Below are 24,008 nucleotides of genomic sequence, written 5' to 3' on the forward strand. Positions count from 1 at the left end.
CTACCCTACTCTGTTTCCCTATGAAAAAACTATGCCACACTGTCTGTAGCTCTAGCGCTCTGGAACCCATTTAAGGTTATGTTTTTCTCTCTATTTTTTTCGACTCACGTCTTTTCGCTCTGATCGTCACCGCAATAGTGCCAGCGCGTTCGCAACTTCGCCTACCGAAGCTTTCGCTCTTCGCCACCGAATTGACGTTGACTATCGAAGACGGTGGCTGTGGCGGATGGCGGCTAAATTCAAATTAAAATTCCTGTGCTCGCCCCTCCACGTTTTGAGTTGCAGTTGCACTACTCTCCTCGGGGATCTTTGGGAGACGGCGTAGAGTATTCCGAGGAAATTGGCTATTCGGGTCAATCTCCAAATGGTGGGTGGCGAGGCGGCGGTGGATTAACGGTTCTTCAGATTCGTCATCCTTTACTAACTTGTAAGGCACCGAGGGCTTCGGTACCGGCTAGTCTCATTCCTCGACAGGGGTCCTAGCTGTGGCAGAGCTGGTCGGCTTCCGTGCCGGCTATTAAGGCGTGCTACCTCCGCCGATGACGACTCGACTTCCGACGAGGACGAGGACGACGAGGAAACTCCCGTTCCCGCCTACTCCATCGTTCCGGATTCCGGCATTGATATCGTGTGCTCGCCCGTCCCGAGCGGTATAAGTTCTTCCACGTCCGCTGGATCGTCCGCCTCGTCGGCGACATCGGCGAGGGCGATGCTAACGGGGAGACGGGGGCTCTTCTACGTACGGTGGCGAATTCCGCGAAAACGTAGCAGCGACAAGCACGGTCGTCACCTCGACGACTATTAGCCTGACCATCCCGTCCAAACCTTCCATTATTGGTCCGTTGGGAGTATACTAAAAAAGTCGCGACCAGGTGGGGGTCGCGGTGGCGGGCTCCGGCGCCGGTTCCGGGGAAAGGCTCGGTATTCCCGCTGCTGGCGTCCTTGTCCAACGAGATCCAAATAATTTCTGGGTCTATCTGTAAATTCAACTTATTCGTTAATTTATCCATTACTTAGTTGTTATAACCTATCCTCACAGTGCGGCTTACATTCAACTTAGCTTATTCTTACTACGCTCCTAGTGTTAGTCAAATCTAAGTTTAGTACAGGGGTTACGGTCGGCGTGTCGCTCTCACTCTTCACAAACACGTGGGCCTCCATGGGTAATAGTTTCTCTTCTTCGTCATCAATCATCTCTTGTTAGAATGGCTCCAACTGCGAAATATTGGCCATCCTCTTCTTTCGTTCGCCTGACTTGATCACCGCACGATGTTGGGGGACTTAAGCTCGGCGACCTGATAGCGACCTGCCCTGGTCCTTTGATGCTCGCTGGAGATTGCTGTTGGCGATATAAAAGATTTCTTTTTGCCGCCGTGGCTTTCCTGAGAGGAATCAATTCCACCCACTTCGAAAAGGTATTATGGAACACCAGTAGTATTGTGTTGCCATGTTAAGACCGTGGAAGGGGTCCGACGAAATCCGCTCAGAGTACTGCCATCGGCTCTGCTACCTGTTTCGTCAGCAGACGTCCAGCCGATTTGAGTTGTTCGCTTTAGAACTTCTGACAGATTACAAAGCGCTTCAAGTACTTGGCGGCATTACGGTTTTCCTCACGCCTTGATGTCCGGCCGTGGAAGCGCCATGGCATTCTCTCAATACCCTTTGTCGCTGAACATCAATTGCAACTGTTGCAGTTCTAGTGCCCATCGCGTGATCCTTCCTGAAGGAACTCTATCGAGTTGAGCCGCTTAAGTTTCAGATTATCCGTTATCACGTCGAACCAGTACCCTTCTAGGTAGCATACCATACGTTTGCAGGCACTCTTTCTCGGTGACGGAATGGTTCACCTCAGCTTTCAACTAAAACTCAACTTCAGGCTTGCGTACGCTATAGCCCGCTCCAGTTCCTCAATCGTCTGCGTCAACACTGCGCCAAGGGCACCCACGTCAGCCTCCAAGACGAATATGGCGAAAAAGTTTAGACAAATCAACAAAGTAGCAGTCGTCAAGATGTAGTTCAATTGAAGCAATGCCTCCTCCTGTTCTTTCATTTCTACCCCTTCTTTAAGAGCGCTGTGAGCGGCTGTACCTGAGTCGCGAATTTGCGAACAAAGTGCCTGTACCATGATGTCATCCCGAGACACTGCTGCAACTCCGTACAGTTTGTCGGGGCCCTTCTTCTCTGGATCCGCATGTATTTCTTCAATGCAGATGACATGTCCCAGATAGGCCAACCAGTCCCTAAAGAGGCTGCACTTCTTCCTATTCAGCCTGAGATTGGCCGCTTATTGCCGGCGGTATACTATTCTCATATTTTCTACATGCTGCTCTTTCGTTGCCCCTATTACCACAATATTGTCTAGGTAGGCGAACGCATGAAGCTCCATCTCCGGCCCTATTACCGTGTCCATTGCTCGCTGAAAGTTTAAATACGCCGAATGTTATTGAATGAATGTTAGCCATTGGTAAAGATCTCTTTCTGGGACTGTGAACGCCGTAAATTCCCGACTATCGGCTGCCATTGGTATCTGCCAGTACCCGTGCTTCAAATATATAGTGGAGATGAACCGCGATTGACGCAACTGCTCGAGGATGTGATTAATCCGAGGAACAGAATAAGCACCTGGGATGGAATGCGCGATAAGTTGCCGGTAGTCGATGCACATGCGCCTCTCGCCAGTCTTCGTCTTGACTTAGACTAATGGGCCCTATGCGGACTACGCGACGGCTCGATGGTGCCTGCCTGGATCAGCTCAGTCCCCTGTTCGTAAACGACTCTCTGCATGGCCCGATATTTCGGGTAATATCTCTGCCTCTTTGATGCTGAGCTCGCTCTACGCCTCGCCTTCTCTGTGCACCACTCCAACACCAGGTGCATCTCGATTATTGCTCCGCTCTTTCAGTTGCCAGATGGTAGCAGGCGTTTGCCCACCTATCTCCACTGTAGTGACGATCCGGCCTTTCAGTGGGTGTCTGATTAGTCCCATGCTCCGAGTCCCATGTGTGTCGGCGGCGACCCGATATCGGCCTGGGCGGCGCCGTTGCCCGTTTCCCAGTTCCGTGCGGTGACAACAATCCTGGCTACTTCTGCCTCGGTTTTTACATACAGAAAAAGACGGGTGCGTTGGGATATTCACTGGCAAAGTGCCTTTCCTGTATGCACCTACGACACGCTCGTCGCGGATCATATCCGGTTCCGGACTCCTGGCTCATCATCTGGTGGCAACTTCAGCAGGGGCCGTCACCGGCGGGTCACACAACGGTCGGCCCGGAACCGATGGGAGTAGACCGGAATGGGTTGACGTGCCTCCACGGAGGCTGTACCGTCCTCGCCCACTCTGCGCTACTCAAACTCGAGACAATCTGACTCCCTGACCTGTTTCCCGAGTATTCCGCTTACCGTCTAATAGCCGTCTTATACTCTTCTTAATACTGACCATGTCCTATTCCTCAGCCCACTACTCACGAACCAACGAGCAGCCCTGTCGCAGACTAACTTACCCATTCTTCGAGGAAATCTATCAAGCGCAATACCATCCCGCAAATTTTTTTCTATTGCTTTTCGCACCAAACAATTTGTTTGTGTACGAATAATTGTTTTTTGAGTGTTTACTTGCTCTATCTTGCGCACCGTTTTCGTTTTGCTCTGCGCTCTCGCAACTTGCATACGCATTTAATAATTATGTCGTGCTGTGAGAAACCGTGCACGTTCAAGCAGGCTGACGATCCTGCACTGCCGCAATTTGTTAATTGCTGGCTGTGTGAGAATATGATGCATGCTAAATGTGCAGGTCTCACTGGGCGTGATTGCGACAAGATCGCTGCAATTGCCAAGAAGGGCTCATATGAATAGAACACTTGACCTTGTATTTGTTAACGACTACCTTATTTCTAATGTTTCTAGGTCCCCTCCTTTATCTCATCCTGAGGATGTCATCCAACTTTAGAGATTGCTTTCGCAAAGGAAATTATTCTTTGCTGAATCAGCTTATTTATTCAACCGATTAGTCTTTCTTATATGATTCAGTTGATATGAATACAGCCAATAATTTTTTTTATATCACCTTAAACTCCCTCTTAGATGTGTGTATTCCTAAGTCAATTCCTTCGACTACTTTTTCAAAACCACCCTGGTTTACTCCCAGATTATCACATCTAAAAAATGTAAAATCCAAATATTTTAAAAAGTTTAAAAAGTCTGGTTGGTGTACAGACTTGGCTAAATATTCCATAGCCAAGTCGAACTTCTTTCTTCTTAATTCTCAATGCTATGAGAATTATCTAACTCGTTGTAAAAGGCAATTCGCCCGAAATCCGAGACAGTTTTATAACTTTGTAAACTTGAAGCGTAAATCTTCAAGTTTGCCATATTCTTTCTCTCTTGGGATGGATAAAGCTAGCAATGACACTGATTCTGCTAACCTCTTTGCTAATTTTTTCCAATCAACTTACTCTTCAGTCTGTTCTAATACTAATTCTTACCCTTATACTATTTCTTCCGCTAGTTCTATACCTCCCCCATTATTTCATACTCCTCTCTCCTACTAGCTATAAACTCTTTAAAATCTTCTTACTCTCCTGGGCCGGACAATATTCCTAGTTGTCTACTCAAGGAGTGTAGTTCTTCCCTTTTTTATCCATTGCTAAGGCTTTTTAATCTATCCCTTGAAACTTCTGTCTTTCCATCTCTTTGGAAAGAATCTTATATCATTCCGCTTCACAAGAAAGGTGGGAAGTCTGATATACAAAATTACAGGGGCATTGCAAAACTGTCCGCTATTCCTAAATTATTTGAAAAATAATATGCGGACGATGTCAAACTTTTTCTATCATACACTAACCCCCTACATCATTCTCGTCTACAAGACGATGTGAACGCTATGCAACTTTGGTGTTCGGCTAATCAATTGCATCTAAATTGTTCAAAGTGTGTGTTTATGACATTTAATCGTACTACACCTTATCTTGTCAGTTATACAATCGACAATATCCCTGTGCAACGTATACTAACAGTTAAGGATCTAGGCGTTATTTCTGATTCTAAACTCTGTTTCAATCTTCACATAGATACCATTGTTAATGAGGCAAAAGGTGTACTTGGATTCATTAAACGATGGTCTAAAGAGTTTAACGATCCTTTTATAACAAAACTTCTGTACATCTCTCTTGTTCGCCCTATCCTTGAATACTGCTCTTGCATCTGGTTTCCACAGTATAACAACAGCCAGGATCGTATTGAATCTGTTGAAAAGCAATTTCTGCTGTTTACCCTACGAGGTTTAAATTGGGACCCTAATCTACGGTTGCCGTCCTACTCCAGCAGACTGCTTCTTCTCAACCTTCCGTCGTTAACCAACCGTAGGACAATTCTCGGTGTTTTCCTTCTACATAAGTTGATTATTGGCGACATAGATTCTCCTTTTCTGCAAAGCTGGATACTCTTATATTAATCAAAACAATGCTTAAAAATCATTCCGGGGTATTTCCGGTAGAGCTCCTCAACCGGGCGGTTCCAGATTCGAAAAATTTATTCAAGCTGGTAGATCAAACTCAGCACCGGGCTCATATTTTGTGGCATTGGACAGGTAAATTATATATTTAATTGTATTGCAAAAAAATATTTATATATTTATTTCCAGAGACCCATCAATGGACAGTGTACTTCCGGCGTTAACTGAACATTGTCCTATCCAAAAAAATGATGAATTTTAAGTAAGTAATAAAGTTATCTTAGAAAGAACAGGGACCGAAAATAGCCATTTATTATATACATTATTGAACATTTGTTAAGAATACCTAAGATGCATAAAACTAATAGTTTTTATTCCGTCTATATACGATAAGTCGGGATTTCGCGAAATTCCATCCAAACGGTTACATTCAACTTTTTTGCTTACTATCTAGGTTCAGAGTATCTCCTAGTTGGAATCTTAAACTATAGGACCTTTACTATTATTAGTGTTTATAACAATGTTCTGATTGTATAATTTAAAGAATCTGGGTTGTAGCAATTGTGACGTAGTGCAACTTAACAATCAGTGATAATTGATATTTTAGTTTTAACCGTAAGTCCGAATAATATACATTCTTTAGCAGTATCAACAGTCGAGTCCATATAGCCATGACCGTTTTTGCGCCTGCCTGTTTCTAAAAACTCATTTTTTTCAAATTATCGTCATGAAACATTGGAAAGGTCTGTCGTTCTGTTGCAGGTAGTACATTGTCGGAACCGGCTGGATTGAAGTATACAATTTAGCTCTACACAACGTTTTGTAATTATGAGCTTTTTATGTTTTCTCCCATATTTGGAAAAATAAACCATAATTCTAGAAGGGCATTAATTAAATCCTATTTTGAGTATTTGATCGGATGTCACTCATTTTGCATTTTGAAGCCTTCGAGCCTTTTTTATGATTTTCTTTGTATCAGAAATAGACATAGGTAGTAAGTATATCAATAGTTACTCCACCATTCTATCGGACTTATAATATTTTGCAAATATTTGTGAAATTTAATTTAAGGTGTTGAAAAACTTTCAGGTGTAAGCTCATTCGCTAAGATATTAGTGAAAATTTATTTGAAGCGTGTTTCGCAATCTTTAGAAAATTTAGCCCCCCCTGGGTGATAACTACAAGTCAAAGGTTGTATGTGCAAAGTTTCAAGTTTTGACCAATCGGCTTCAAAGAGCTATATAAGACCATATTTTTTGTATTTATTATATTTTATGTATACTGGTATTGTGAAAATTGGCGAAAAAATACACAATATGCAACTGTTTTTTTTTTATTATACGATACGCATTTGATTAATTTTCAAAGATCTGTTAAAAAAGTTTATTTAATATGCATTCCTCTTGGATGGTAAATATAGGTCTAAGCTATATGAATTTTATGTGCTTCAAACTGATTATCAAATTTGAGATTGTACGGATAAATTTAACAATTCTATGGGCGGAAAATGGGTAAAATAATAACATAAGAAAGGTTACTTAAAAGAATCTTGAGTTAAACAATTATCGCCAAAGGCGTTCAATCATTATGATAGTTCTTTAATACATTATATATCAAGAATTATGGTTAAAGCTTTAAATCTCACAGTTTTTTTTTGTATATGCTGTTAAGGATTTACGTAATAAATGCTTACAACATTATACAAAAGTGTTTTTTTTTTAAATTGTTTGGATCTTAAATTATTTGGTGCCACAGGAAACTCGTTTAAAAAAATTTTTTTTTACTGTTTCAATGATATGTCTCCAAACACCCACAAATATATTTTTAATAGATAAAATTATAGCAAGATATAAAAAATGTTTTAAGCCCGGAAAAAAATTAAAAAGCTTTCAAATAAATATACATTTATTAACATTGTCAATGTTTGTCAGTGTCTTCAAAGGGCGGCATTCATAAACTCGAATTGTGATATTTCTTATACAACTAGATTTTTAATAGAAAAATATCAAAAAACAAGAAAAATTGCTCCAGCCTGGTTAGAGGATACCCCTTCTTGAGCCAACCAGATGCAGGTCGCTCTCCTTGCTCAATTCCTTTCATAAATCAAAATACATTTTAAAATACGAATTAAGCTCCCCTTTTTGGAGTCAAGTTCTCAAATACCTTCAGCACAAACACAGAAGAAAACATACGTTACAATCGCAACCATGTAGTTCTTATGGTGTCAAGCGGAGAACCTATTTTAATGACCTGATACATCACCGTTCGTTAGGTAATTCGCTAATCAACCGTCATGCGATGGTCCCCTAAAAAAGATGACTACTAACGAGTTTTTTCAGAGTCCATATCAAAGGGAGTTTGCCGCTGGCTCTCCAGAAGACCAGCTTCAAAAAGCAATACAGCTTCACAAAAACAATAATAAAAAAAACCTATAATGCTTTTGTGCAAATGTATGTAACAGGATCAGCATAAATAGCCGAGTCGAACTACCTATGTTCTGTCTGTCCGTCCGTATGTATGAACGCTAGGATCTCAGAACCTATAAGAGCTATCAACTTGAAATCTAACGTTGATCCTCCTAGTGTTTGCGCAATACGAGCACTAACCATTGAAATGCCTTGCGTTGTATGGTTATTTGTGTGAGTTTTTTCCTATAATCGATAACTTACTCAGTTTCCAAGTTGTCGATAAAAATCGAAATCCTGTTTTTTGAGAAAATCTCGATAGTTATAAAAGCTAGACGAATACACATCGCTTCTAGAATAGTATATATATATATTAAGTATCTTTCATTTTTTATACCCTGATATATATATTCTTGATCAGTGCCAATAGTCGAGTCGATCTAGGCATGTCCATTTGTCCGTCTGTCAGTATGAGCGCAAGGATATTAGAACCTATAAGAGATAGAGACTTGAAATTTTTGCTGTAGGTCCCCCTAGTGCCTGCGCAGTTCGAGTTTGTTTCCGATAATCAATAACTTAATCAGTTTCCAAGCAATCGATAAAAATCGATATCGACATCCTTTTTTTTGAGAAAATTGTGTGAATATTAAGAGCTAGAAAACCAAACATGATATGTTGCTTCTAGAGTATTATATATATTGTAGGAAGCTAATGGCCGGGGTAAAGTCTCGATCTTACCAGGCTCAAAAACCTTACAAGATATTTGTTAGTTGCTAGGATGATGGTTAAGGGAGAGGAAAAGTGTTGTAAATGTCGCTACCCTGTCTTCAACCCTCCTACCAGAAATGCCTGCGCGTATCTGAAACGACCTAGCTGACCTTCTGCGTTCTATGGATAGCGCAGCGGTTCCTGCCGAAGTCTCAACACTCACGCAAACTACTGCTGGGATTGCTATCATGAGCGATCTTATGATGCCTTCTCTCTCGATACGCTACACTTTAGGTTAGGAAACATGTTGTTATCATGAACGACGTAATGAAGCCTGGTCTCCCGTTACACTACGCTTTAGGCTAGGAAAAGGGTTATGTTGAGCACCGACTAGCAACGGTGCCCGAGTTTAGTGTTAATAGAATATGAAAAGGATTAGTATATAAACATTACTTTATTCACATTTCTTTCGTTGTAATTATTATGCACTACCCTACTCTGTTTCCCTATGAAAAAACTATGCCACACTGTCTGTAGCTCTAGCGCTCTGGAACCCATTTAAGGTTATGTTTTTCTCTCTATTTTTTTCGACTCACGTCTTTTCGCTCTGATCGTCACCGCAATAGTGCCAGCGCGTTCGCAACTTCGCCTACCGAAGCTTTCGCTCTTCGCCACCGAATTGACGTTGACTATCGAAGACGGTGGCTGTGGCGGATGGCGGCTAAATTCAAATTAAAATTCCTGTGCTCGCCCCTCCACGTTTTGAGTTGCAGTTGCACTACTCTCCTCGGGGATCTTTGGGAGACGGCGTAGAGTATTCCGAGGAAATTGGCTATTCGGGTCAATCTCCAAATGGTGGGTGGCGAGGCGGCGGTGGATTAACGGTTCTTCAGATTCGTCATCCTTTACTAACTTGTAAGGCACCGAGGGCTTCGGTACCGGCTAGTCTCATTCCTCGACAGGGGTCCTAGCTGTGGCAGAGCTGGTCGGCTTCCGTGCCGGCTATTAAGGCGTGCTACCTCCGCCGATGACGACTCGACTTCCGACGAGGACGAGGACGACGAGGAAACTCCCGTTCCCGCCTACTCCATCGTTCCGGATTCCGGCATTGATATCGTGTGCTCGCCCGTCCCGAGCGGTATAAGTTCTTCCACGTCCGCTGGATCGTCCGCCTCGTCGGCGACATCGGCGAGGGCGATGCTAACGGGGAGACGGGGGCTCTTCTACGTACGGTGGCGAATTCCGCGAAAACGTAGCAGCGACAAGCACGGTCGTCACCTCGACGACTATTAGCCTGACCATCCCGTCCAAACCTTCCATTATTGGTCCGTTGGGAGTATACTAAAAAAGTCGCGACCAGGTGGGGGTCGCGGTGGCGGGCTCCGGCGCCGGTTCCGGGGAAAGGCTCGGTATTCCCGCTGCTGGCGTCCTTGTCCAACGAGATCCAAATAATTTCTGGGTCTATCTGTAAATTCAACTTATTCGTTAATTTATCCATTACTTAGTTGTTATAACCTATCCTCACAGTGCGGCTTACATTCAACTTAGCTTATTCTTACTACGCTCCTAGTGTTAGTCAAATCTAAGTTTAGTACAGGGGTTACGGTCGGCGTGTCGCTCTCACTCTTCACAAACACGTGGGCCTCCATAGGTAATAGTTTCTCTTCTTCGTCATCAATCATCTCTTGTTAGAATGGCTCCAACTGCGAAATATTGGCCATCCTCTTCTTTCGTTCGCCTGACTTGATCACCGCACGATGTTGGGGGACTTAAGCTCGGCGACCTGATAGCGACCTGCCCTGGTCCTTTGATGCTCGCTGGAGATTGCTGTTGGCGATATAAAAGATTTCTTTTTGCCGCCGTGGCTTTCCTGAGAGGAATCAATTCCACCCACTTCGAAAAGGTATTATGGAACACCAGTAGTATTGTGTTGCCATGTTAAGACCGTGGAAGGGGTCCGACGAAATCCGCTCAGAGTACTGCCATCGGCTCTGCTACCTGTTTCGTCAGCAGACGTCCAGCCGATTTGAGTTGTTCGCTTTAGAACTTCTGACAGATTACAAAGCGCTTCAAGTACTTGGCGGCATTACGGTTTTCCTCACGCCTTGATGTCCGGCCGTGGAAGCGCCATGGCATTCTCTCAATACCCTTTGTCGCTGAACATCAATTGCAACTGTTGCAGTTCTAGTGCCCATCGCGTGATCCTTCCTGAAGGAACTCTATCGAGTTGAGCCGCTTAAGTTTCAGATTATCCGTTATCACGTCGAACCAGTACCCTTCTAGGTAGCATACAATACGTTTGCAGGCACTCTTTCTCGGTGACGGAATGGTTCACCTCAGCTTTCAACTAAAACTCAACTTCAGGCTTGCGTACGCTATAGCCCGCTCCAGTTCCTCAATCGTCTGCGTCAACACTGCGCCAAGGGCACCCACGTCAGCCTCCAAGACGAATATGGCGAAAAAGTTTAGACAAATCAACAAAGTAGCAGTCGTCAAGATGTAGTTCAATTGAAGCAATGCCTCCTCCTGTTCTTTCATTTCTACCCCTTCTTTAAGAGCGCTGTGAGCGGCTGTACCTGAGTCGCGAATTTGCGAACAAAGTGCCTGTACCATGATGTCATCCCGAGACACTGCTGCAACTCCGTACAGTTTGTCGGGGCCCTTCTTCTCTGGATCCGCATGTATTTCTTCAATGCAGATGACATGTCCCAGATAGGCCAACCAGTCCCTAAAGAGGCTGCACTTCTTCCTATTCAGCCTGAGATTGGCCGCTTATTGCCGGCGGTATACTATTCTCATATTTTCTACATGCTGCTCTTTCGTTGCCCCTATTACCACAATATTGTCTAGGTAGGCGAACGCATGAAGCTCCATCTCCGGCCCTATTACCGTGTCCATGGCTCGCTGAAAGTTTAAATACGCCGAATGTTATTGAATGAATGTTAGCCATTGGTAAAGATCTCTTTCTGGGACTGTGAACGCCGTAAATTCCCGACTATCGGCTGCCATTGGTATCTGCCAGTACCCGTGCTTCAAATATATAGTGGAGATGAACCGCGATTGACGCAACTGCTCGAGGATGTGATTAATCCGAGGAACAGAATAAGCACCTGGGATGGAATGCGCGATAAGTTGCCGGTAGTCGATGCACATGCGCCTCTCGCCAGTCTTCGTCTTGACTTAGACTAATGGGCCCTATGCGGACTACGCGACGGCTCGATGGTGCCTGCCTGGATCAGCTCAGTCCCCTGTTCGTAAACGACTCTCTGCATGGCCCGATATTTCGGGTAATATCTCTGCCTCTTTGATGCTGAGCTCGCTCTACGCCTCGCCTTCTCTGTGCACCACTCCAACACCAGGTGCATCTCGATTATTGCTCCGCTCTTTCAGTTGCCAGATGGTAGCAGGCGTTTGCCCGCCTATCTCCACTGTAGCGACGATCCGGCCTTTCAGTGGGTGTCTGATTAGTCCCATGCTCCGAGTCCCATGTGTGTCGGCGGCGACCCGATATCGGCCTGGGCGGCGCCGTTGCCCGTTTCCCAGTTCCGTGCGGTGACAACAATCCTGGCTACTTCTGCCTCGGTTTTTACATACAGAAAAAGACGGGTGCGTTGGGATATTCACTGGCAAAGTGCCTTTCCTGTATGCACCTACGACACGCTCGTCGCGGATCATATCCGGTTCCGGACTCCTGGCTCATCATCTGGTGGCAACTTCAGCAGGGGCCGTCACCGGCGGGTCACACAACGGTCGGCCCGGAACCGATGGGAGTAGACCGGAATGGGTTGACGTGCCTCCACGGAGGCTGTACCGTCCTCGCCCACTCTGCGCTACTCAAACTCGAGACAATCTGACTCCCTGACCTGTTTCCCGAGTATTCCGCTTACCGTCTAATAGCCGTCTTATACTCTTCTTAATACTGACCATGTCCTATTCCTCAGCCCACTACTCACGAACCAACGAGCAGCCCTGTCGCAGACTAACTTACCCATTCTTCGAGGAAATCTATCAAGCGCAATACCATCCCGCAAATTTTTTTCTATTGCTTTTCGCACCAAACAATTTGTTTGTGTACGAATAATTGTTTTTTGAGTGTTTACTTGCTCTATCTTGCGCACCGTTTTCGTTTTGCTCTGCGCTCTCGCAACTTGCATACGCATTTAATAATTATGTCGTGCTGTGAGAAACCGTGCACGTTCAAGCAGGCTGACGATCCTGCACTGCCGCAATTTGTTAATTGCTGGCTGTGTGAGAATATGATGCATGCTAAATGTGCAGGTCTCACTGGGCGTGATTGCGACAAGATCGCTGCAATTGCCAAGAAGGGCTGTGGTGGCTTGCGTTGGTCGTGCCCAGAATGCATCGACAAGCAAATTGATTTCTCCAGAATGTATAATTCTGTGAGAAGTCAATTCTTAAAATTAAATAATGTGGCTAAGCAGCTCTCGAGTAATTTCGACTCGAGTTTCGAGTTGCTTGGCAAATATAAATTTGAGTCCCCAACCAATCGCCGGTTGAAGCCTCAACTTTTGCAATTGCCCTCTACGTCTGTTCAGACACCTATGACTTTCTTGTCCCTTCCTAGCAACTTGGAGGTATGTCCAATGTTGTCTTTATCGCCTTCTCCAAGCGACTGTTCAATTACCCCTGTTTCAACCCCTGTACTAGTCCCAGTAGAGCCCGTACCTGATCCCGTCCCAATCAATCAAACTGCCTCAGCCCCGTCAGTTCCTGGCCGCAAAGGTAGATCTGCGCGCAATATTGCCCAGATTGTTAAAAACAATCATTGTGCCTCTTTAGCTCATCCAACTCCTGTATTACCTACAGCCCCATCAGCGCCTACTTTAACGGTATTTGCCCCTCGTAGGCAAGTTTTTGTGTCTCGACTTTCGTCGGACACCACTTCTGAGTCATTGGCAGCCTATTTTGCTAGCAAATCTTCTGCTAGCGTGTCAATAACCAAATTTAATTTTTCCAGCCCTCGTGAAATATCATCATTCAAAATAAATGTTTCACATGATATGTTCCCAATCATTTGTGATCCCAAATTTTGGCCACCACACATGATTGTTCATGAGTTCAAGCCTAAAAAGCGTAACCAGCCTGTCACCCTTCCAGTCCCTTCAATACAGGGTACCATTTCTGCCACAAAAAACTAGCTTCATCTTCTGACCAAATCTTTATTAATTATCAGAATGTCAGAGGTCTCATTTCAAAGCTTAAAAATCTTTTCATGGCCAGCACTTCCTTCGATTCGGATATAATAGCATTTTCAGAAACATGGTTAAACTCAACCATATCAGATTTTGAGATTTTACTGAATAACTTTATTTTGTTTAGAAATGATCGGCCGACTCGAGGCGGTGGGGTGTTAATTGCCGTTAAAGCCACTCTCCAGTCTGAACTATTCTCTTTTAGTACGCCTACTGACGCTGAGATTGTCTCAGTTAAGGTGTCTTTTCCTACACGAAATATCTATGTAAAATGCTCTTATGTCCCACCTTCTTCTGATATTCAAGTTTATATGAATCATATTACTTGTATTAAAGAAGTTTCTTCACACGTGCGTGATAATGACCTATTAATGGTGTTGGGTGATTTTAATTTGCCGAACGTCTCTTGGTCATTATTCACTGCTGAAAATATCTAGTACCCTCAGCACAGCACGATTTTGTAGACTGCATGCTTGATCTTTCGTTGTTTCAAATCAATTCAATTTCTAATCATATGAATTGAACACTTGACCTTGTATTTGTTAACGACTACCTTATTTCTAATGTTTCTAGGTCCCCTTCTTTATCTCATCCTGAGGATGTCATCCAACTTTAGAGATTGCAATGCTAAATTGTAATCCTTTCATTTCGTGCTCATCAGCCAATAAGCCCCGCTATTGCTTTCGCAAAGGAAATTATTCTTTGCTGAATCAGCTTATTTATTCCACCGATTAGTCTTTCTCATATGATTCAGTTGATATGAATACAGCCAATAATTTTTTTTATATCACCCTAAACTCCCTCTTAGATGTGTGTATTCCTAAGTCAATTCCTTCGACTACTTTTTCAAAACTACCCTGGTTTACTCCCAGATTATCACATCTAAAAAATGTAAAATCCAAATATTTTAAAAAGTTTAAAAAGTCTGGTTGGTGTACAGACTTGGCTAAATATTCCATAGCCAAGTCGAACTTCTTTCTTCTTAATTCTCAATGCTATGAGAATTATCTAACTCGTTGTAAAAGGCAATTCGCCCGAAATCCGAGACAGTTTTATAACTTTGTAAGCTTGAAGCGTAAATCTTCAAGTTTGCCATATTCTTTCTCTCTTGGGATGGATAAAGCTAGCAATGACACTGATTCTGCTAACCTCTTTGCTAATTTTTTCCAATCAACTTACTCTTCAGTCTGTTCTAATACTAATTCTTACCCTTATACTATTTCTTCCGCTAGTTCTATACCTCCCCCCATTATTTCATACTCCTCTCTCCTATTAGCTATAAACTCTTTAAAATCTTCTTACTCTCCTGGGCCGGACAATATTCCTAGTTGTCTACTCAAGGAGTGTAGTTCTTCCCTTTTTTATCCATTGCTAAAGCTTTTTAATCTATCCCTTGAAACTTCTGTCTTTCCATCTCTTTGGAAAGAATCTTATATCATTCCGCTTCACAAGAAAGGTGGGAAGTCTGATATACAAAATTACAGGGGCTTTGCAAAACTGTCCGCTATTCCTAAATTATTTGAAAAAATAATCACTTCGAATTTGCAGCATTTCTGCAAATCAGTTGTTTCCCCTGTTCAACATGGATTCGTAAAGAATCGGTCAACTACGACCAATCTGCTTGAGTTTACTTCCTTGGTAAATGATGATTTCCTTTCGAAAATGCAAACTGATGGCATTTACACTGACTTCAGTAAGGCGTTTGACTCTGTGCACCATGGCATTTTACTTTTTAAACTTGACCTATTGGTTTCCCTCTGTCCCTTTTACTTTGGATTAATTCTTATTTAAAAGGTAGGACCCAAAGAGTAATACTGAGGTTGACTACCTCTAAAAGGGTTCACGTTACTTCTGGTGTTCCTCAAGGTAGTCATCTTGGACCTTTACTCTTCACTCTTTTTATAAATGATCTTCCCTCTGTTATATCACATGCCCCTGTACTCATGTATGCGGGCGATGTCAAACTTTTTCTATCATACACTAACCCCCTACATCATTCTCGTCTACAAGACGATGTGAACGCTATGCAACTTTGGTGTTCGGCTAATCAATTGCATCTAAATTGTTCAAAGTGTATGTTTATGACATTTAATCGTACTACACCTTATCTTGTCTGTTATACAATCGACAATATCCCTTTGCAACGTATACTAACAGTTAAGGATCTAGGCGTTATTTTTGATTCTAAACTCTGTTTCAATCTTCACATAGATACCATTGTTAATGAGGCAAAAGGTGTACTTGGATTCATTAAACGATGGTCTAAAGATTTTAACGATCCTTTTATAAGAAAACTTCTGTACATCTCTCTTGTTCGCCCTATCCTTGAATACTGCTCTTGCATCTGGTCTCCACAGTATAACAACAGCCAGGATCGTATTGAATCTGTTCAGAAGCAATTTCTGCTGTTTGCCTTACGAGGTTTAAATTGGGACCCTAATCTACGGTTGCCGTCCTACTCCAGCAGACTGCTTCTTCTCAACATTCCGTCGTTAACCAACCGTAGGAAAATTCTCGGTGTTTTCCTTCTACATAAGTTGATTATTGGCGACATAGATTCTCCTTTTCTGCTAGGGCGTCTTCAATTCTCTGTTCCGGCTAGACCAACCAGAAATTATAGCCCCTTATTACTATCTACGTGTACAACAGATTACGCTATGCACAATCCATTTCGCGTGCTATGTAAAAATTATAATAGTTTGTATCACGTTTTCTCTACCAAACTGTCTCTACCCCAAATAAAATCGTTGCTTTCTGAATACCTTCGGGAAGTCGCTGACCATTCCCAGCTATGAGCAGGGGCATAGCTTGCCGGACAGGCTGAAAAATTTTCCCCCACCGGGTCGGTGATTTCCCATTACTTTTCTCTTTGTCCTATCTACTTAACACTCTTTATCTAACTTACATTGCTTTACTTTATTAACAATCTTCTTACTTTCTTTTTTCCTATTTATTTATTCTTTATTAATATAGCAAATTAAGATTATTTTTAATTTTACTTGAGATCACTTTTTTCCTACTTACAACCTTCTGCTTAGATGTAGGCTCTAATAGCGTCACTGACAAAATTAGCTGTGAAAAGGGGCACAGCTGGCCGGAATGGCAAATAAAACACCTCCATCGGTCGGTGATGCTTTTAGGCTTGTAGCATATAATTCTATTGTACAATCTTTTGAATAATGAGGAAGATACTCGTTTTGTACTAAAAAAAGGGAGTATTAAGGGAGTATCGTTAATGACCAACTGAACGAGTACGGAATAAATCGTTCATGACCGACTGAATAGCTGAACGGGCGAACTAAATGACCGATTTAGTTCACTCATCAATGAATAAGTTCCGTAGTTCATTTTAACGACCCGGTCAATCGAACTTTATCTGAACTAAGGGACACAACTCTAGTTGTAAGCTTCTCAGGTCGGGTTCCGATTTCTGACGCGGCCGTCCACCAAAGTCGTATGGGATAGCGGCTCCAACGTTTTGGCATACTGAGATTAAAACTTGGTGGGCAATTTTCGTTCCGTCGGTGTATTTATTTCACTTATGTCTTTTTCTTTTATGAAGGAAATTTATATTCCTTTGCCGATAAACTTTATTTCATCATTTTGGTCTCTGTTTTTCTATTGTTCTTGTGTTTTTCCGTCTATTTCACAAAACCTAAACCAAACGACAGAGATAGGCTATCTTCGGCATTCTGAACATCTAATACCCTTGCTTATAGGGTTTTGCCCGCATCTAAGAAGCAGAGGGCAAATAGTTATTGCTTAGCTTGGTCAAGATATATTTTGATAAACAAAAAAGGATTTTAATCAAAAAACTGGTTTTCGCCCGATCGTTCCTATGGCAGGCATATGATATAGTAGTCCGATGTAAATAATATTTTGTGAAAATGAAGGGAGCATAGTGAAATCTTTAAATGCCGTGTTTAATTAAAAGATCTTGAATGACAAAAAAGTTTTCCATACAACAGCTTAATTTTCGACCGATCGTTCCTATGGCAGCTCTATGATATAGTGATGCGATCTTAATATTATTATACCCTGAACCTATTAAAAATAGGTATAAGGGTATATTGTATTTGTGCGAAATCCAAATGTATATAACAGGCAGAAGGAAGCATCTCCGACCCCATAAAGTATATATATTCTCCATCAGCATCAATAGCCGAGTCGATCTAGCCATGTCCGTCTGTCTGTCCGACCGTCCGTCCGTCCGTCCGTATGTATGAACGCAAGAATCTCAGAACCTATAAGAGACTTAAAATTATAGATTTAGATGCTCCTAGTTCCCGCGCAGATCGAGTTTGTTTCCGATAATCGATAACTTACTCCGTTTCCAAGCAACCGATAAAAATCGATATCGATATCCTGTTTTTTGGGCAATTTTTGTAAATAATAAGAGCTAGAGTCACCAAACTTGACATATAAGTAGCTTCTAAAATAGAATATATATATGCATTTGGTGTTGGAAGAAGAGGGTTCAGGGTATACCCTAGTCGGGAGCTCCCGACTAGAACCTCTTACTTGTTTTTGAAAAAATTATTGGCTTGTCAATATATCTTTACCAATCTCGGCAGTTATTAGTTTAATTATGCTTCTCATGCATGTATATAGGCAAAATCTTCCAGTGATCGAATGTTAGGTTGTTTTTGAATATAATAAATTAAGCAATATATAAACCAAATATTATTGAGCGCAAAAAATCGGTCGAAAAATTAGTTTTTTTTTTTTGACAATTTATTCTAATTTCCAAGATATTTTCACCATATGTTTCAAACAAGCCTTGGGCGTGCTAAATGACAAATGTTTTTTGTTTTAAAATGGTTGCATTGTATAAGTAATGTTTGCGCATTAGATTACTTTTTTTTACATTTATAAATGTGCATAAGCAGGGGCAGTTTTGAAATTGTAATTGAGCATTTTTGTTTCCCCAAGGCATAAAAGTTGTAAGAAATTACGAAATTAAAAATTTGAGACAATTTATATCAACCTACAAATAATAATAACAAATTAAACATTAATTCGGTTTCAGGGAAGTGTACAGACCGATCCGTCTTACAATGCTACAGATGTTCAGTAACTGTAGAGAAGTATTTTGTTGACAATGCAACAGTTATGACACCCTTGTGCTCCAAATTCCAGGAGTCCTCAATTTATATGGTCCAGTGTCCATATTCTACGATGTGTTTAAAAACGATCTCTAACTTACATCTTCAAAATGGACAGATGCAAGAAACCGTAACAAGAGGTTTTGCACAGCAGAAGAACACTACTCAGGTTTGTTTTTTAAAAATAAAATCCATATAAGATGGACAATGCTTTAAATCAAGCTAAAATAATAATAAATAAATAAATAAAAACGGAAAATCAACATTCTGTTTGTCATTACTCAACTACTACTGATTTGTTATCAACGCACAGCCCAAACCGCAAGGGCACTAACCATACAACATATGTATGGTTAGTGGTACTAGCTAGGAACCTTAAATTTTAAGTTATGTCAGTAATTGGTTTACTGTCCGATCAGTCACTTATAATGGTCAATCTATAAATTTATTTCAAACGTGTTTTACCTCTTCCGTTCTTTTTCTCTTACAGGTATTTCGCAATAAGCAGTGGGAGCAGGAGCACTTAGTGCAGGAAGTGTATAAGGAAGGCTGCACTGAAATTCCGGCCAACAACTTGGCGGGATCAAAAAATGTTCACTTCAATTCATCAAATTTCTTAAGTCTTGAAAGAAAACTGCTAAGCATGATTATTTTATTCAATGTGATCCCATTTTGGTGTCCCACACAACTATATAATTTAAATGTGTTTAATTAACAGTTGTGATAATTTATAAATAAACTATCAACTCGGAATGCCCTTTTGTGATAAAACACTTCAGTTGTTTCAATTAGCGTTTAACTATACTGACTAGAATGATTTTTTTTTTTTTTTTTTTATAAACTAGGGGTTTCCTCAATTTTTATAATTACACAAATGATCGCATCCTATAAAAAATCTGATTATCTTCGGAAACCTCTACTACCACATTATAAAAAACCCTTATAAATACCACAATTTTTTAATTAAGCCAACTCTACAAACAATTGTCTTTAAATGAACCCATGCTGTCACAAAAAAAGTACAAATTTCTTATATAATTGACGAAGTTATATATATATCATCAATAAAGCTGAATTAACTCAAAATTGAGATCAGCGAGATTGGGATGGTAAATAATCACAAAATTATTCAAATAATACGAAAAATAAATATTTGTGTAATAAGCACTACAACTGGTAACACCTAGCAGTCTATTAAGTTTTGGTGCATTTGTCTTGAGTGCGTTCGACTAATGCTTTCCCTGCTTAAATATAAATACAGTAATTTTATTTTAAAATCAATTTATGGGAGGCAGACCACTACTTTTTGCGCAATGCCTGATGGCTCTAGGCTTTTGTGTCTCGATACGATTTGAAGACAAAAAGTTTGTCTTTTTATTGAGTTGAGACGAAACAATGTAAGCACCGACTAATGAGACTAATGTAACATTTCTAATGTATGTCTTTTGTTATAGTGTTGTTCTTTTTGTCAAATGGCCATCGCTTATTTATTTATTAATTTATTAATGGTCGACAAAACAAGTGTCTTCCTTATTACTCAATAGATTATACAATAGAATTATATGCTAAAAGCCTAGTTAAAGAATACAATTTTTTAAATAGCATCACCGACTGATGGGGGTGTTTTATTTGCCAGTGCGGCCAGCTGTGCCCCTTTTCACAGCTAATTTTGTCAGTGACGCTATTAGAGCCTACATCTAAGCAGAAGGTTGTAAGTAGGAAAAAAGTTAAAAATAATCTTAAAATGCTTTATTAATAAAGAATAAATAAATAGGAAAAAAGAAAGTAAGAAGATTGTTAATAAAGTAAAGCAATGTAAGTTAGATAAAGAGTGTTAAGTAGATAGGACAAAGAGAAAAGTAATGGGAAATCACCGACCCGGTGGGGGAAAATTTTTCAGCCTGTCCGGCAAGCTATGCCCCTGCTCATAGCTGGGAATGGTCAGCGACTTCCCGAAGGTATCCTGAAAGCAACGATTTTATTAGGGGTAGAGACAGTTCGGTAGAGAAAACGTGATGCGAGCTATTATAATTTTTACATAGCATGGAAAAGGATTGTGCATAGCGTAGTCTGTTGTGCACTTAGATAGGAATAAGGGGCGATAATTTCTGGTTGGTCTAGCCGGAACAGAGAATTGAAGACGCCCTAGCAGAAAAGGAGAATCTATGTCGCCAATAATCAACTTATGTAGAAGGACGACACCGAGAATTGTCCTACGGTTGGTTAACGACGGAAGGTTGAAAATAAGCAGTCTGCTGGAGTAGGATGGCAACCGAAGATTAGGGTCTCAATTTAAACCGTGTAAGGCAAACAGCAGAAATTGCTTCTGAACAGATTCAATACGATCCTGGCTGTTGTTATACTGTGGAGACCAGATGCAAGAGCAGTATTCAAGGATAGGGCGTACAAGAAAGATGTACAGAAGTTTTGTTATAAAAGGATCGGTAAAATCTTTAGACCATCGTTTAATGAATCCAAGTACACATTTTGCCTCATTAACAATGGTATCTATGTGAAGATTGAAACAGAGTTTAGAATTAAAAATAACGAATAGATTCTGTTAGTATACGTTGCAAAGGGATATTGTCGATTGTATAACTGACAAGATCAGGTGTAGTACGATTAAATGTCATTGTCTGGTTACGCAGCCAAAACAACTGGAGCGACGTCGCAACTGATAAGAGCAGCATCTTAATTTTATCTTATAATACTCGCTCTGCAAAGCAAGTGCCTAAATCTCGCTCTTAAGAATTCATTTACATAAAGCTGCCGCTCTTCGCTGTAACGATCGTTTGATTGCCCTAGCTTTACTTATGCAAAGGCCTCGATGCTGCGCATCGAGCTTAGTTAAGTCAGTTCGCTTCATGCATTTGGTACGCATCGGCCACTTGCATTACTCAAAATTATAACTAATAATTGTCTCTACGCTAAAATTGGCACGTACTAATTCGGGTTCGCTTGCCTATATATAAACTATTGTTCTTAAATAATAAGCACAGACCAATTCGGGTCTGCCTGCTTCTCGTAACTTTAAGAAATATAAAACAATTTTGAACACAAAAAATAAATAGTTAATTATTTCTATTTGTGAAAGCTATTGAAAAAGCTCAATAGCGCAACATTTGGTGACCCCGACGTGATTTTTATGGAATTTCGTTTTGTGCACTTTATATACATACATACTTATCGCCGTCGCTTTGCCTACTCTCTCGGCCGCTTAAAGTCTCTGCTCATTCGTGCGGTACTTATGTAAAAGCTATTGCCGTTGCTTCATTACATAGCTTGACACTTGCGTTCGCCGAAGTTCTTATTGTACAACTATTGTTTTTTGAATGGTTTGCATGTACTAGCGATCACCGTTGTTAATTACTCAGCTAGTTTCGCACGAGCTTTCTATCGCGCTTCTAATGGCAACCGAAAATAATGCCTCTAGTGCAGTGCCCTCTACAAACAGGGTGACCTTTCTGAAGCGCAAAGCCATTTCAATTTATGACAGTTTGTAAACACTTCGAAATGTTAGTGTTAGGCTGAAGCAAATCGAGCGGCTTCAGACCTCATTTGATATTACACACACTAGCCTCGAAGAACTAGACTTTGATGAAATCGGTAACCAATTGCGTGAGGACTTCCACGAGTTAGCAGTTTCTATGGAAATTTCGGTTCGGAGTGAAATTACGAAAGGTGTCTCAATATTGCCCTGCTCAACATTTCGCGATCAATCTGTGCTGCCCTCGCAGACAGTTAGAGCTAAGGCACCGCCAACACTACCCTCAATAAAGTTGCCTACGTTCAGTGGTGGCTACACAGAATGGACCGACTTTTATTCTATGTTCACAACCGTCATAGAAAATCATCCTGATCTAGCAGATATCGAAAAGCTGCAGCATCATCGATCGTACCTGAAGGATACAGCGCTGGACGCGATTCGATCATTGGAAATAACAAACGATAATTATGCCATAACACTTAATTTATTGGAGAAAAGGTTTAATAATAGACGTTTGGTTTTTCAGGCACACATACTTGAGATATTGGGGCTTAAGAGGGTGGCAGGTGGATCGGCCGTGTCGCTAAGGGAGTTATCCGACCAATTCAACGCACATTTTCGCGCGTTAAGGAGCATGGGCAACTCTGAACAAATCGCTGGATGCATCATTGTGCAGATTATTTTACAAAAGCTGGACCCAATATCACAAGCCAAATGGGAAGAAGGGCTAGAGGATTCGTCGTTCGTTAATTTAATATCATCGTGGGAGCATATAGCTACGTTTCTGGAGCAGAGATGCCGAACAATGGAAACCGTAAATTTTGCTATGGCAACCTATGCCCCTAGCCATCAGGTGGGAAAAACTAGAGCAATTAACACACGTAGATCGTCATTTATCGCCATTAGCCACGACGCCCCTGTCTGCGTCTTTTGTGACAGCCCTGGTCATTATATCCATAATTGTGCCCGGTTTGAAAATTTGAATTAGGGAGGCAAAACGAGTTGCACTGTGCTTAAATTGCCTAAGGAAAGGTCATCAATTGCCATCATGCAGCTCTGGTTGCTGTCGGACCTGCGGGGCTAAACTTCATTCTCTGCTGCATTTAAACAATTCCGTATCTCCGTCTGGTCAGCTGACTGAGCCTGCAAATTCATCGCCGATAGCCCATGCCTCTTTCGCTAAGTCATCGTCATCTACCTCCACATCTCCAAGCCTTTCGTCGGTTCCTGACCCTGGAACGCAAACTACAAAATCATCCAGATCTGAAGATTCAATATTCAAACTTTCTAAAGAAATATTTGGATCTTGGTCATATGTCGCCTGTTGCTCCAGAGTCTATAGGACTTTGTCAATACTTTCTTCCTCATCACTGTGTCTTTAAAGAAGACAGTTCAACGACAAAATTGCGAGTTGTTTTCGACGGCTCAGCAGCTACCTCGTCAGGTCATTCATTAAATGAACTATTGATGGCTCCACCTGTTATTTAAAGCTCGCTGTTTCATATCCTTCTTCGTTTTCGTAATTTCCCGATCGCCCTAACAAGAGATATTGGAAAAATGTATCGCCAATGCATTCTGTGGCGAGACTCGCCAGAACAGGATATAAAGATTTTTAAGCTGGATACAGTTACATACGGAACA

General features: G+C 41.4%; 1 long non-coding RNA gene across 1 annotated transcript; it reads left to right on the top strand.

Moving 5' to 3' along the window:
- The first annotated feature begins 5,456 nt into the window (after window positions 1–5,456).
- On the top strand, window positions 5,457–18,891 carry LOC138911501 (uncharacterized). The gene is made up of 3 exons (XR_011417142.1): window positions 5,457–5,584; window positions 5,639–5,711; window positions 18,805–18,891. It is a non-coding gene; the product is annotated as an uncharacterized lncRNA (long non-coding RNA).
- The last annotated feature ends 5,117 nt before the right edge of the window (window positions 18,892–24,008 follow it).

This window comes from Drosophila virilis, unplaced genomic scaffold (genome assembly GCF_030788295.1).
Source record: "Drosophila virilis strain 15010-1051.87 unplaced genomic scaffold, Dvir_AGI_RSII-ME tig00001170, whole genome shotgun sequence".
Classification (NCBI taxonomy): Eukaryota; Metazoa; Arthropoda; class Insecta; order Diptera; family Drosophilidae; genus Drosophila; species Drosophila virilis.